Source organism: Myotis myotis, unplaced genomic scaffold, assembly GCF_014108235.1.
Source record: "Myotis myotis isolate mMyoMyo1 unplaced genomic scaffold, mMyoMyo1.p scaffold_m19_p_16, whole genome shotgun sequence".
In the NCBI taxonomy this organism is placed as follows: Eukaryota; Metazoa; Chordata; class Mammalia; order Chiroptera; family Vespertilionidae; genus Myotis; species Myotis myotis.
In genome coordinates this window covers 6273622-6285054 of record NW_023416320.1, presented here as the reverse complement: position 1 = coordinate 6285054, position 11433 = coordinate 6273622, and positions in this window count along the sequence as shown.

Here is an 11433-nt window from a genome sequence, read left to right as displayed (position 1 = left end):
CACCCCCCCCCCCATTAAATTCTTTTTAAGAATTAGTTAGTCCTTTCTTTTGTTTCTTGATTGTATATTTCATTATTTTCTGTCTTGATTTTATTCTTCCTTTTACTTACTTTAGAGTTATTCTTACCGTTATTTGTTTTAAAATAATCTGTAACTGCCATTATGACATCTCTTAAACATTTGTATTATTTAGGCATGCTTTTCTTTTCCAAATGTATAAATGTTTGAACTATCTTTTCATTGATAATTAACAAATTAATTGTTCTGTGTTGTTAAGAGAGAATATTTAATTTTGATTCATTCTTTGAAATAGTTTTTTAAAATGGATGTTAGTACACTTAAACCAGGGAAAAGCCCCTAGACTAAAAATCTACTTCTTTAAGAAAGAGACTGGTCGCTCTAGTCTGGCAATTAATAGAGTTTATTAAGGAAAGCTTACATCTGAGGCATGTCTTGGGCAGCTACAAGATGAAATGGATCCCCACACCGCTTGGCAGGCACCAGAGAATTATACTGTGTACAGGGTCATTGGGGTGGTAGTCATGGGTATGAGTACATGAATGCTATCAGGTATGGAAAGTACTTTACGTGCTTGCCCAGGTCAGGACAATAACCTATTCCAGAACCAGCACACAGCAGGAGGCAAAAGAGTGGTTTTGATTTCTGTCAGGATGATCGTCAAGTATGATCAGACAATCTCTAAAGGGGTTTGCAGAAAGCAACCTCATTCTGTCCCGGGTTCAGCTCCTGGGACAGACAATGGTCACATCCTCCTCAATGGCTTTCTGTATATCTTCTATTATAATAAAAGCATAATATGCTCATTAGACTGGATGTCCTTCCAGACGTCCTTCCGAACGAAGCCGGGGCTGCGAGGGAAGCCCGGGTCCCAGGTGCCAGAGGGAAGCCGGTGCAGGCAGCCAGGGGAAGGAAGGCCTACTCTTCCACGAATTTTATGCATTGGGCCTCTAGTTTGAGAATAATAAATATTCTTTTATTTATTGCATACAATCATTATGTGGGTCCATTAGATCTTTTTTTTTTTTTTTTTTATTAATATATTTTATTGATTTTTTACAGAGAGGAAGGGAGAGAGATAGAGAGTCAGAAACATCGATGAGAGAGAAACATCGATCAGCTGCCTCCTGCACATCTTCCACTGGGGATATGCCCGCAACCCAGGCACACGCCCCCGACCGGAATCGAACCTGGGACCCTTCAGTCCGCAGGCCGACGCTCTATCCACTGAGCCAAACCGGCTTCAGCGGGTCCATTAGATCTTATTACTTAATTTTGTTAAGTAATGTTACTGCTTAATCCACCAGTTTCTAGTGTGATTGTATCATCTAATTCTATTAATTTTTATCTTATATTTGAAGCTATGTGTGTACAAATAATGATTGTAATACTTTCTCTGTAGGTTTTTATCAACATTAACACTTTTGCCCTAGATTCTAATAGATTTAATATTAATATTGGTGCACAAGTTTTTTTTAAAAGCACTGACATGGTATACAATTTTGCATCTCTTTATAATTCACTGTATTATTTCATTTTAGAAATTACTTATAAGTACCCTTATCTGTATTATTTTTCCTAATGTTACTTGCAAACACACACTTTTTAAAAATATGGGTTTAATCCATTAGCATTTACTGGAATTAATCATATATTTGAATTTTTTCTATTATCTTATTTTGTGGTTTCAATGTAACCACATTTCTTTTTATGTAGATCTTTCTCCTCCCTTCTAGAAATAATATATTGTATTTTCTTCTTTTAGTTTTTTTATTCTTTGGGTATTTTTATTTTTATTACCATAGATACTCAACTTTAAGTCTTTTAATAAGTCTATTCTGCAGTTGTACTGGATTTGCCTAAGTATAGAATTTGCTTTATTAATCCTGTATTATACTCAGAATGTACATTTCACCCACAGGCTCATCTTCCTTTTCACTTTGGAGAATTCTCAGTTATTTTTCCTTCAAATGTTGCTTTTACACAGTATTAATTAGATCTTCCTACACTAATTCATTACAAACACACATTTATATCAGTTGGTACAAACAGTGAATGTGCTTACACATTTGCAGATTAGTTGAAGAGGTTAATGTTTACCTGATTGTTTTCTGATTTATGTTTTTTATTCAATATCTAACTATTAGAATCGGTTGCAACCACATCTTTATTGTCTTTTGTCCTAGAATTGAGTTATGCTAACATTTCTGTTTGATTATAACAAGAAGAGAGTGAATGCTCAGCTGTGATGACATACTTCAAGCCATCATGGGAGATGGAGCTATCATTCACGTGTCTCATCAGACAAGTTGCAAGATGCTCCCAAATGACACCTCATTACCTGTATGCACGGAGCTTCAAGAGAGAACATTAGACTGAAGGAGTGAGTACTAAGTAAAACCAACTGCAACTTTTATGGCAGGTGATCTCTTTATCACATATAAGATACTGTTACTCTTTTTAATTTTATTGACATTGAATGAAATAGTAAGTACATTTCAGGTTGCTGTTTTGTAGAGCATGGAAATTCATGGCAAGAAAAATGGTTAAGCTCGAGATAATTCATCATGACCTTGTATTGTCATAGACAATTCGCCGATTGAGCAGTATAAGAAGATGAATTTCTTACTGTCCTGGAAGGCTTAAACTGTCTAGATCTAATATCAATCTATAGTTATAAATACAAGATGTCAGGTATTTGAAATATATAGTAATATCCAGACCAGTAAAAGTATCATGCTAAGTATAGATTGGTCACCTGTAGTAACTAACACTGCAAATGAACATGTGTACCAGGTACTTTTAAAGGCATGGCAGTCTGCATTAAATCACTTTCATTTAATAATTGTTTTAGGTAAAATTACCAATGAATATCTCTGGGCCTCTACACCCAATATATAACATTGGAATAATAATATCTTACTTTATTTGGGATCCAGTCCAGTCCCAAAATATATAATTCAATTCCTTGTTTAAGTTTTAAATTTCTTTGGGTTACAAATACTCTATTAGTCAATTGTCGTGGTTGTATACAACAGAAACCAATTCCCTCTAGAAGGAGAGAGAAGAGTGGACAGACAATTCATAAAATCAGTAGGAAACACAGCTCGATCTGAAAAGCAAAATCATCCAACGAGACCCCAAGAGCCTACGTGCAGTTGTCTGCTCAGTCACTTGAGTGGTGACTGGGGGGAGGTACAGCCAAACTGAGCTTCCCTGTGGCACAAGGAGCTGAAATTGCCACAACCTCACATTCCACGAGCTGGGCTACTGGCTTCCCGGGGCAATTCCTCTAAAAAGTGGGCACCCCAAATATAGTCTGCCTTTAAAAAAACCACACAGCTTCTTATTGATTTTAGAGGGGGGCAGGGAGAAACATCTGTGCTGCTTTTTGCACACCCCCTACTGGGGATTAAGCCTGTAATCCAGGCATGTGCCCTTACCAGGAATTGAACCAGAGACCACTTGGTGCATGCGGTGAGGCTCAACCAACTGAGCCACCCCAGCCAGGGCTACTTTGCCTTCTTACATGCAGTCTGTTTAGTTCTCCACTGCGAAAGTTGTATCTCCCTATAAGAAGGGAGAATCATAAGAATGAAGTATTACAGCACATTTGCCAGAAAAGCCTGCCCTGTGTGCCTCCTGGGGGAATAATGGGAATCTGGGGTTTAGAGTGCCTTCTCTTGTTGAACTCTGGCTCATAAGCTTTCCCAATAAATCCTGTGTTTCAACGATACTATGAAGTACTATGCTTGCCATCCTGGAAGCTGCTGCGCTTCTGGGGAGCTACCCAAAAGGAACCAGAGTTAGAATATGGCAGGTACCAAGTACACTCGAGCAGGTAGGCACCTACTCAGGACACACCCAGGGAGAATATGAGGAAGATGCTGCTGTCAGCTATGACCAATCCTCCAGTCCAAAGCACCCAGTGGAACTGATCTCTTTGGCTAACCCTCGGTCAGCTTATATGTACCTACATAGTTAGAGGGCACTTCCTGTAGCAACTATTGCTAATTGTTCTTCAGGATCAATTCTTTCCTTTTCTTTTGAATTCGATGAGCAGAGTCCATTCAACCAGAGACTACATGTCTCAGCCTCCCTTCTAGCTAGGGATTGGTGAGGGCCAGTGAAATGTGTGAAGTATGTGGTTCATCTTTAAGGTCATGTATATTTAAAGACCAATCCACTTGCCTGAACTTCCTGCCAGAGGTAAGTGGTCAAAGCTCATGGGTGGGACAGCTGTTCTTACATAAGAATGAAATAAAGTTCTCTTTTGAGACATTGTGTTCTAGTCTGGTTACACAGCCTAGCCTGCACTCTGACCATGAAAATCACTCTGACTTCCATAATGAGAGGTGCAAATTGCGGGATCCCCCAAAGAAAATGGATCCCCAGATGCTGGATTGCTAGGAGCAAAAGCTGATGCCACCGTCATGTTCCAGTGTCCTGATTTCTGACATGTACCTTTTGCTTTAGTGAACAGTCTAGCCATTTTCTTCAACTTGTGTCCTTAGTCACTACCGCTATGTGCCCTTACTGATATTGTTTACCTGACTTGCACATCTTTCTCTTCTGCTCTCTTTCTTGATCCCTTTGAAGCAAAGAACTAAGCTCAGTGCCTTCCTCATTTCTGTATTACTCTTGAATAAAAAAAAAAAAATGAGACAGCTGCCCACTATGCAAATAGTCAAACATTATAAAAATCAGCCCCAGTTTTTATCTTCTCTCCTCTGACCCACATCTTCCCTCGCCAGTTTCCAAACATTAATCACAATATAAAACATTGTTTGACCACTAGTAACAAGCACTGGTCTTGATTCTTGCGGTTTTACCCACAGGTCACCTCCACACCATCTGGAAAGCCATCATGAAGGGGAGTAACAACTTTGGTAGACAAATCTATAAGAACAGTAACAATGCTAATTTATAGACTGGAGAGAAGACAGACGGGTTCCCTCCCTGTGCAAAGACCATTTCTCAGAAGGTTCTCCTTTCAGGGGTCTCTCAGTTGCCATTTTTTAAGTTACTGTTAATGTTTTCCTACTTTTGGCAAAGCATCTATATTAGCATCGTAACTGGCGGAACGCCTCATGAAGTTGACATCCTACATTTTCTAGGTCCTGCAGGGCAGAGTCTGGAGAGCTTGTGAGGAACCCCCAACAATTATTTCACCAAATAAATTTTCTTTCTTAAATGCTGAGATATTTAGGTAAGCAAATGCACTGAAAGTAATAAAGATGCTAGAGCCAAAATGATTTCACTACAAATTTCCTCTTGGTTTTATGATTTTAAACATAGGTAAGTATTCATAATTATCAACGATAGTCTTTCTGGCCTGTTAATCTTACGCCTGCTGAGTTAGATACTTACTTTTGACAATGATCAGTGACCATTTGGAGACCTGTGAAAAAGTTTGGAAACATGGATGCATTTTGTCCTTCATGTCTTCCATAGTACCTATAAAAGCAAAGAAAAATTCATGGAATTATTTTCATTTTAAAAATTTCAGATTGCTTTTAAATGTCAGGTCAAACTCCCAAACATTTTTCTTTCCCTTAATCTAATCAGATTCATTTCCCCATAAATCCTCAGTCTAAATATGAAATGGTTGCTTATTTTGATATTACTCAAGATCTTAATCTGAAATTCATAGTGTATCTGATCATCTGATTGCAGGTGTCTTAGCTCTCTGTTATCTAGGAAACAGATACATTTTCATAGTTGTTAGGTTTCTCTCTGGAGGTGGGGGGAGAAGGGCAAATAGAAAAAGAGTGAGGGAAGAATTTGAGACAGATTGAACGGCGATGAACTTGCCTCAGCGGATTATATAAAGAGCTCTGAAAATAAAATGGTCCACTGAGTTGTCTGAAAGGAGGCAAGGGATCAGGCCATTGTCACTTAAATCAACTACTTCCCCTTCTGACAGATTTCTTAGACGTCAGCTACAACCTTTTAAGAGTGAACATTCCTCATAGTCAGGGATGAGCACCTTTGTTCTTAGACGTCAGCTACAACCTTTTAAGAGTGAACATTCCTCATAGTCAGGGATGAGCACCTTTGTTCTTAGACGTCAGCTACAACCTTTTAAGAGTGAACATTCCTCATAATCAGGGATGAGCACCTTTGTTCATAGACGTCAGCTACAACCTTCTAAGAGTGAACATTCCTCATAATCAGGGATGAGCACCTTTGTTCATAGACGTCAGCTACAACCTTCTAAGAGTGAACATTCCTCATAATCAGGGATGAGCACCTTTGTTCATAGACGTCAGCTACAACCTTCTAAGAGTGAACATTCCTCATAGTCAGGGATGAGCACCTTCGTTCATAAACGTCAGCTACAACCTTTTAAGAGTGAACATTCCTCATAGTCAGGGATGAGCACCTTTGTCCAAAGGGGAATCTTGGCAGCACAGTCAGGTCCCCACAGTCCACTCCTTGCAATTACTAATATCAAATATTTGAATAGTAAGTCCATCCTGTTTTGGGAAACTTCTGTGGAGACTCAAGTAAGTTTCTTTTCATGGGAAACTTACAAGAAGAAGGTACCAGAGATGAAGTGTAATTCCTGCCACTGCAGCTGGACTTGAGTCACATCAGATAGCCATCCTCTCCACCCTTGACTGTGCATCTTCTCTTTCCCTTACCCTTGGCTCACACCACTGCTGGCCCAGTGCTTTATCAGAAGGACTGACCTGAATCTTCATCTTGATTTTTTTTGAGCCAGTGATCATTATGCCCTTCTTACACTTGAGGGTATTTGTGTGGGAAAGGCACATTCTCAGGAAGGCCTATGTTTATCTCTGCACCTTGGCTGGCTCCTGGGAACTGAGCTCCTGGAGTGTTCTGTCCCATCAGAGTGTTTTGCGTCCCAGAGTTCTGGAGTCAATCTGTCCCAGCCGTCTAGATGGTTTATCCTGACAATGTGATTGATGGTGATCTGGAGCGGATCAGGCGAGTGTTCTGGAGTAAAATGATTTGTGAGGTTAAGATTTCTTTAAGACTCTCTGTTACAGAAATTAACCCATTGTCTTTCTTTTCTGGCCCCTTCTGTTATGAAGAAAGGAAAAAATCTTTCTAAGTTAGGTAATTTTTTTTTAGATATCCCGTTGTAAGCAATGTGCTAAGTGTAAAAAATGAAGCTAAGGGAGATAAAATTCTTCAATCTTTGTCTTTGGTATTCTGAATGCATTTAAGCAGTAATTAAAACACAGTTTTGTTTAAATGCACATTTAATATGCTCAGTAAGATTGATGAAATACCTTCAGAAGCTGATCTTTTACCTTTTGGTTTCCAAGATGACATAGGCATTGATTAACGTGGGAATCTTTCACTGTCCTCATCTCTCACATATTCCAGATGAGGATGCCGAGCAACCAAAGAATGTCTGAACACAGAATTTGAACAATAGATCATAGAATCGCAAATTTTAATATCTTATGTCATTTAATTATAAATTGTCAGTCTTTTTAATAAGACTGTTTATTTCACAGAATTAAAACTAGATGTAATCCAGATTTCTGAATTGAAAATTGGATATCAGAGGTCCCAAGTTATACATGAGTTTGAGTTAATCACACAAACCACTACAGATTTCTTTTTGTTCAATTTTTTAAACTTTTTTTTATTTCAGAGAGGAAGGGAGAGGGAAAGAGAGAAACATCAATGATGAGAGAGAATCATTGATTGGCTGCCTCCTGCATGCCCCCTGCTGGGGATCAAGCCTGCAACCTAGGCATGTGCCCTTGACCAGAATCGAACTTGGGGCCCTTCAGTCCGCAGGCTGACGCTCTATCCACTGAGCCAAACCAGCTAGGGCTACAGATTTCCTTGTATTTATTTTCCACATGCATACTTTTCACTTGCATCTGTTGGTAATAACATTCAGGGGCCATCCATTTAGGTCCGGATTTTGTCTAAATGTGCTGAGGTAAGTAAGATGTCATGTATCTCCTTGATGTCTTGATTTTATATTATGCAAACAGGGCCTTTAAAATGTAAGCATTCTCCAAAATATTATATATAGGAATCTTTACATTCTTGTGTGCACTTGAAAAACATGGCACATCATACCACTTGTTACCAATGTAATCCAATTAATGGTTTCTTTTTACTTTAAAATTAATCTCTTGTTGTACATTAGGCATCTGTGTAAGATCATGAACCATTTGCAGCCTTTTCAGCAGATCCCCAGGGAATAAGTCTACTGGAGCTGGGTTACTGGAGTATATAATAATAGTAGAGGATGTGAAGGGCTTTCTTCAGCGAACTTCATTAAAACTAACTCCCCTTGATCATTAAAATATAGTTCGCCTTTGTAGCAGCTTTTTCTGGTGAATGTAGAACTTTTGTGAAGTGTCCTACACTATGATATATTTGATTTCAGATTTTATTTAGAATTGCTAACAAAATTAGCAGTGCTTATGCTATTAGCACATACTATGACTGTAAATTCACTGATATTATTTTATGAGATATAGCCTGTAGTGGGTTTAAAGTAAATATAACAGAATCCACTCTTTCATATCTAATGAGAATACTCTAAAGAGTTTGTTTTAACTTTTAGTTAATTAAACTTTTCATACAAGACATTAAGTGTTTATTTTATTTCAATGAATATTTATGAAAGTTTATTGTTCAAAATTCAAAAGCCTTCATTAAGATTCATGAAATATAAATATTTCATCAAAAACTGAGATCATAAAATGAAATACTTTATAATTCTTTCTAGAGCTACATACCGTAAAGAATGTCCATGAATTAAAACCACGCATAAATGTTGGTAAGCATTAGTATTTTTTCCTTCAAAATATATATTATAAATGCTTATTGAGAATCAACAATACTTTAAATATCACCTGTCATTTTGGGGAGCAGTATTAATTTCCTGGTAATTTACACATATGAAAAAATTCTTCAAAAAGTTGAAGGCACCCTTGTTGGTTTGGCTCATTGGATAGAGCATTGGCCTGCGGACTGAAGGGTCCCCGGTTTGATTCTGATCAAGGGCACATGCCCGCATTGCAGACTTGATCCCCAGGGTGGCATGCAGGAGGCAGCCGATCAATGAGTCTCTGTCATCATTTATGTTTTTAGCTCTCTTTCTCTCTGAAATCAATAAAAGTATATTTTTTAAAAAGTTGAGGGAAAAATACAAAGTTCTAATATCAAGTTTATAGGTAATCATTACCATATCCTGAAACAATATTGGGGAACTAATTTTATTATCTAAAAATCAAAGATCCATGCATCATCAGCTGAAAGACTAAGTTAGATGAAAACAAATGTTTCAACATGTATTGACATAATAGTTATTTATAGAGTGGTGACTATGTTTCAGGTGCTATGCTGCTATTTTTATTACCAAGAATCATGTGGACTCTAATAAAGAATACTAAAGTTTCACTGAGTGTAATATCTCTATGTACATAGAATGGAAAGGTAAGGATTGAAATCATAAGTTCATTTTCAAATGTTGTTTATCATTCAAGAGTATTAGTTTTTTATGGATGTTGTTCTATAAGTATGGTGAAAACCAATATTCTATCTCTAAATTCTCAGTTCTATTGAATATTTGGGTTGCTTACACACAGATAGTAGTGATCCTCAATCAATTCATTCATTCAAAGAGGGTTTTTTGAATGTGTACTATATACCCAGGCCTATATTATCCTTGATCTAGTGGACTCTAGTGAGCAAATACATTAATAATGTAATTTCCAGTAGGGAAACACGCTACAAATAGAATAAAGATAACTAAGCAGAAAGAGGGTTAGGGCTGGGAATCTAAATTAGATATGGTCATAAAAACAGCTTCTCTGAGAAGGGTCCATTTGGGCAGAGTCTGGAATGAAGGAGCAAACTTACATTATATCAGTGTGAGAAAAATTCCAGACAAGAGCAGCAAGTATGAATGCTCTGAGGTAGGCCAAAGCTTGGCTACAGAAAAAAAAAAAAGCCATTTGTGGATTCTCTCAACCAGGTGAATGAGATGGAGAAAGGGTAGGGGGTGATAGGAAGTACAGTCAGAGAAGTGAGTGGAGGTCAGTTTATATGTGCACTTGTAGGTCTTGTAAGAGCTTTGATGTTTTATTTTGAGCAGAATGAGGACCAATTTATTGATGTTTTATTTATAGATAGGCTATTTATACTTTCAGTGGAAGCATGAAATATCTGATTTTCATGTTTGAAAAATGTTTGTAGCTGTTCAATACAATAAAGAGTAAAGTTGGCAAAGTAGAAGCAAGTAAATAAGTTTGGAGGTAATTGCAAATCTCTTAGAGAAAGACAATAGAAGCTTGGAAAAGAAGGATAATGAAAAATTTCATATTTAAAAGGAAGAACTGATAAAATATGCTTATTAGCATTGGGAGAAGATTTACAAAACAAGAATGACTGCAAGGCTTTCCATCTGAGCAGCTGCTAACATCATTAACTAAAATGGACCAGACTGACAACAAAATGAGTTTGGTATCTTGTGTGTTAGGAGGTCCTAGTTTGGAAAATTTTGAAATGTCTATCTAGATGTGTAGGTAGCCTTATGGGTAGGAGTAAGCAATGTTCCCTAAGGTGGAATTCGTGTTCTCCAAAATCCAGATACATAACCCACCAAACATTGGCCTCTGGCTTCGTCCTCTGGGTGTGTAATGACAGCAGCTTAGTTTTAGTCACTGGTGGGATATCCCGAGTGGCTCCTGCCCAGGCTCTTCCTAAGAACTTTCCTGACTGGCAGGCCCTGGGATCTTCGCTGGATTTACTACCCAGGCCTAGGTGGTCGTGCGCATTACCACTGCATTCCAACCAGTGCCAGCCTGCTTTTAGGCTTCCAGTGGCCTCATAATGTCATCAGTGTCCACATTCCTTCGGACTAAATTAGGACAATAGGCCAGTGAGTTCAGATAACCTTTGGCCGAGCAGTAAACCTAAATGGGAATCCTTTCCATGTGAAGGAAAACTACGGTCGGCTCTTTTCTGAGATTGAGATAGAGAAGAAAGCATCGGCCAGGTTGGTCCCTGAGTGCCAGCCCCCTTTCGCCTGCTGTATTTTCTGTAGGATTGAGACCATTTCCAGAACTGCTGAGACTATGGGCAGCCTGTCTCAGAACTTTTGTTGTGTAGCTGTTATTGCTTTAACATCAAATTCTGCAATATTTCTTTCTTAATTCTTTATTGTTGAAAGTATTACATATGTCTCCTTTTTTCTCCCATTGATCTCTCCCAGCCCACTCTCACCCCCCCCCAGTACAGGCTCTTAACTCTCTACTGTCTGTGCCCGTTGGTTATGCTTATAAGCATGCATACAAGTCAAATTCTGCAATATTTTAATGAATTAAGGAGATGTTCTGGATTGTAGCCTCATTTGTACTTACTCCTAACCAGGGAAATAGAAACCTGCCCAACAAAATGAATCCTAAG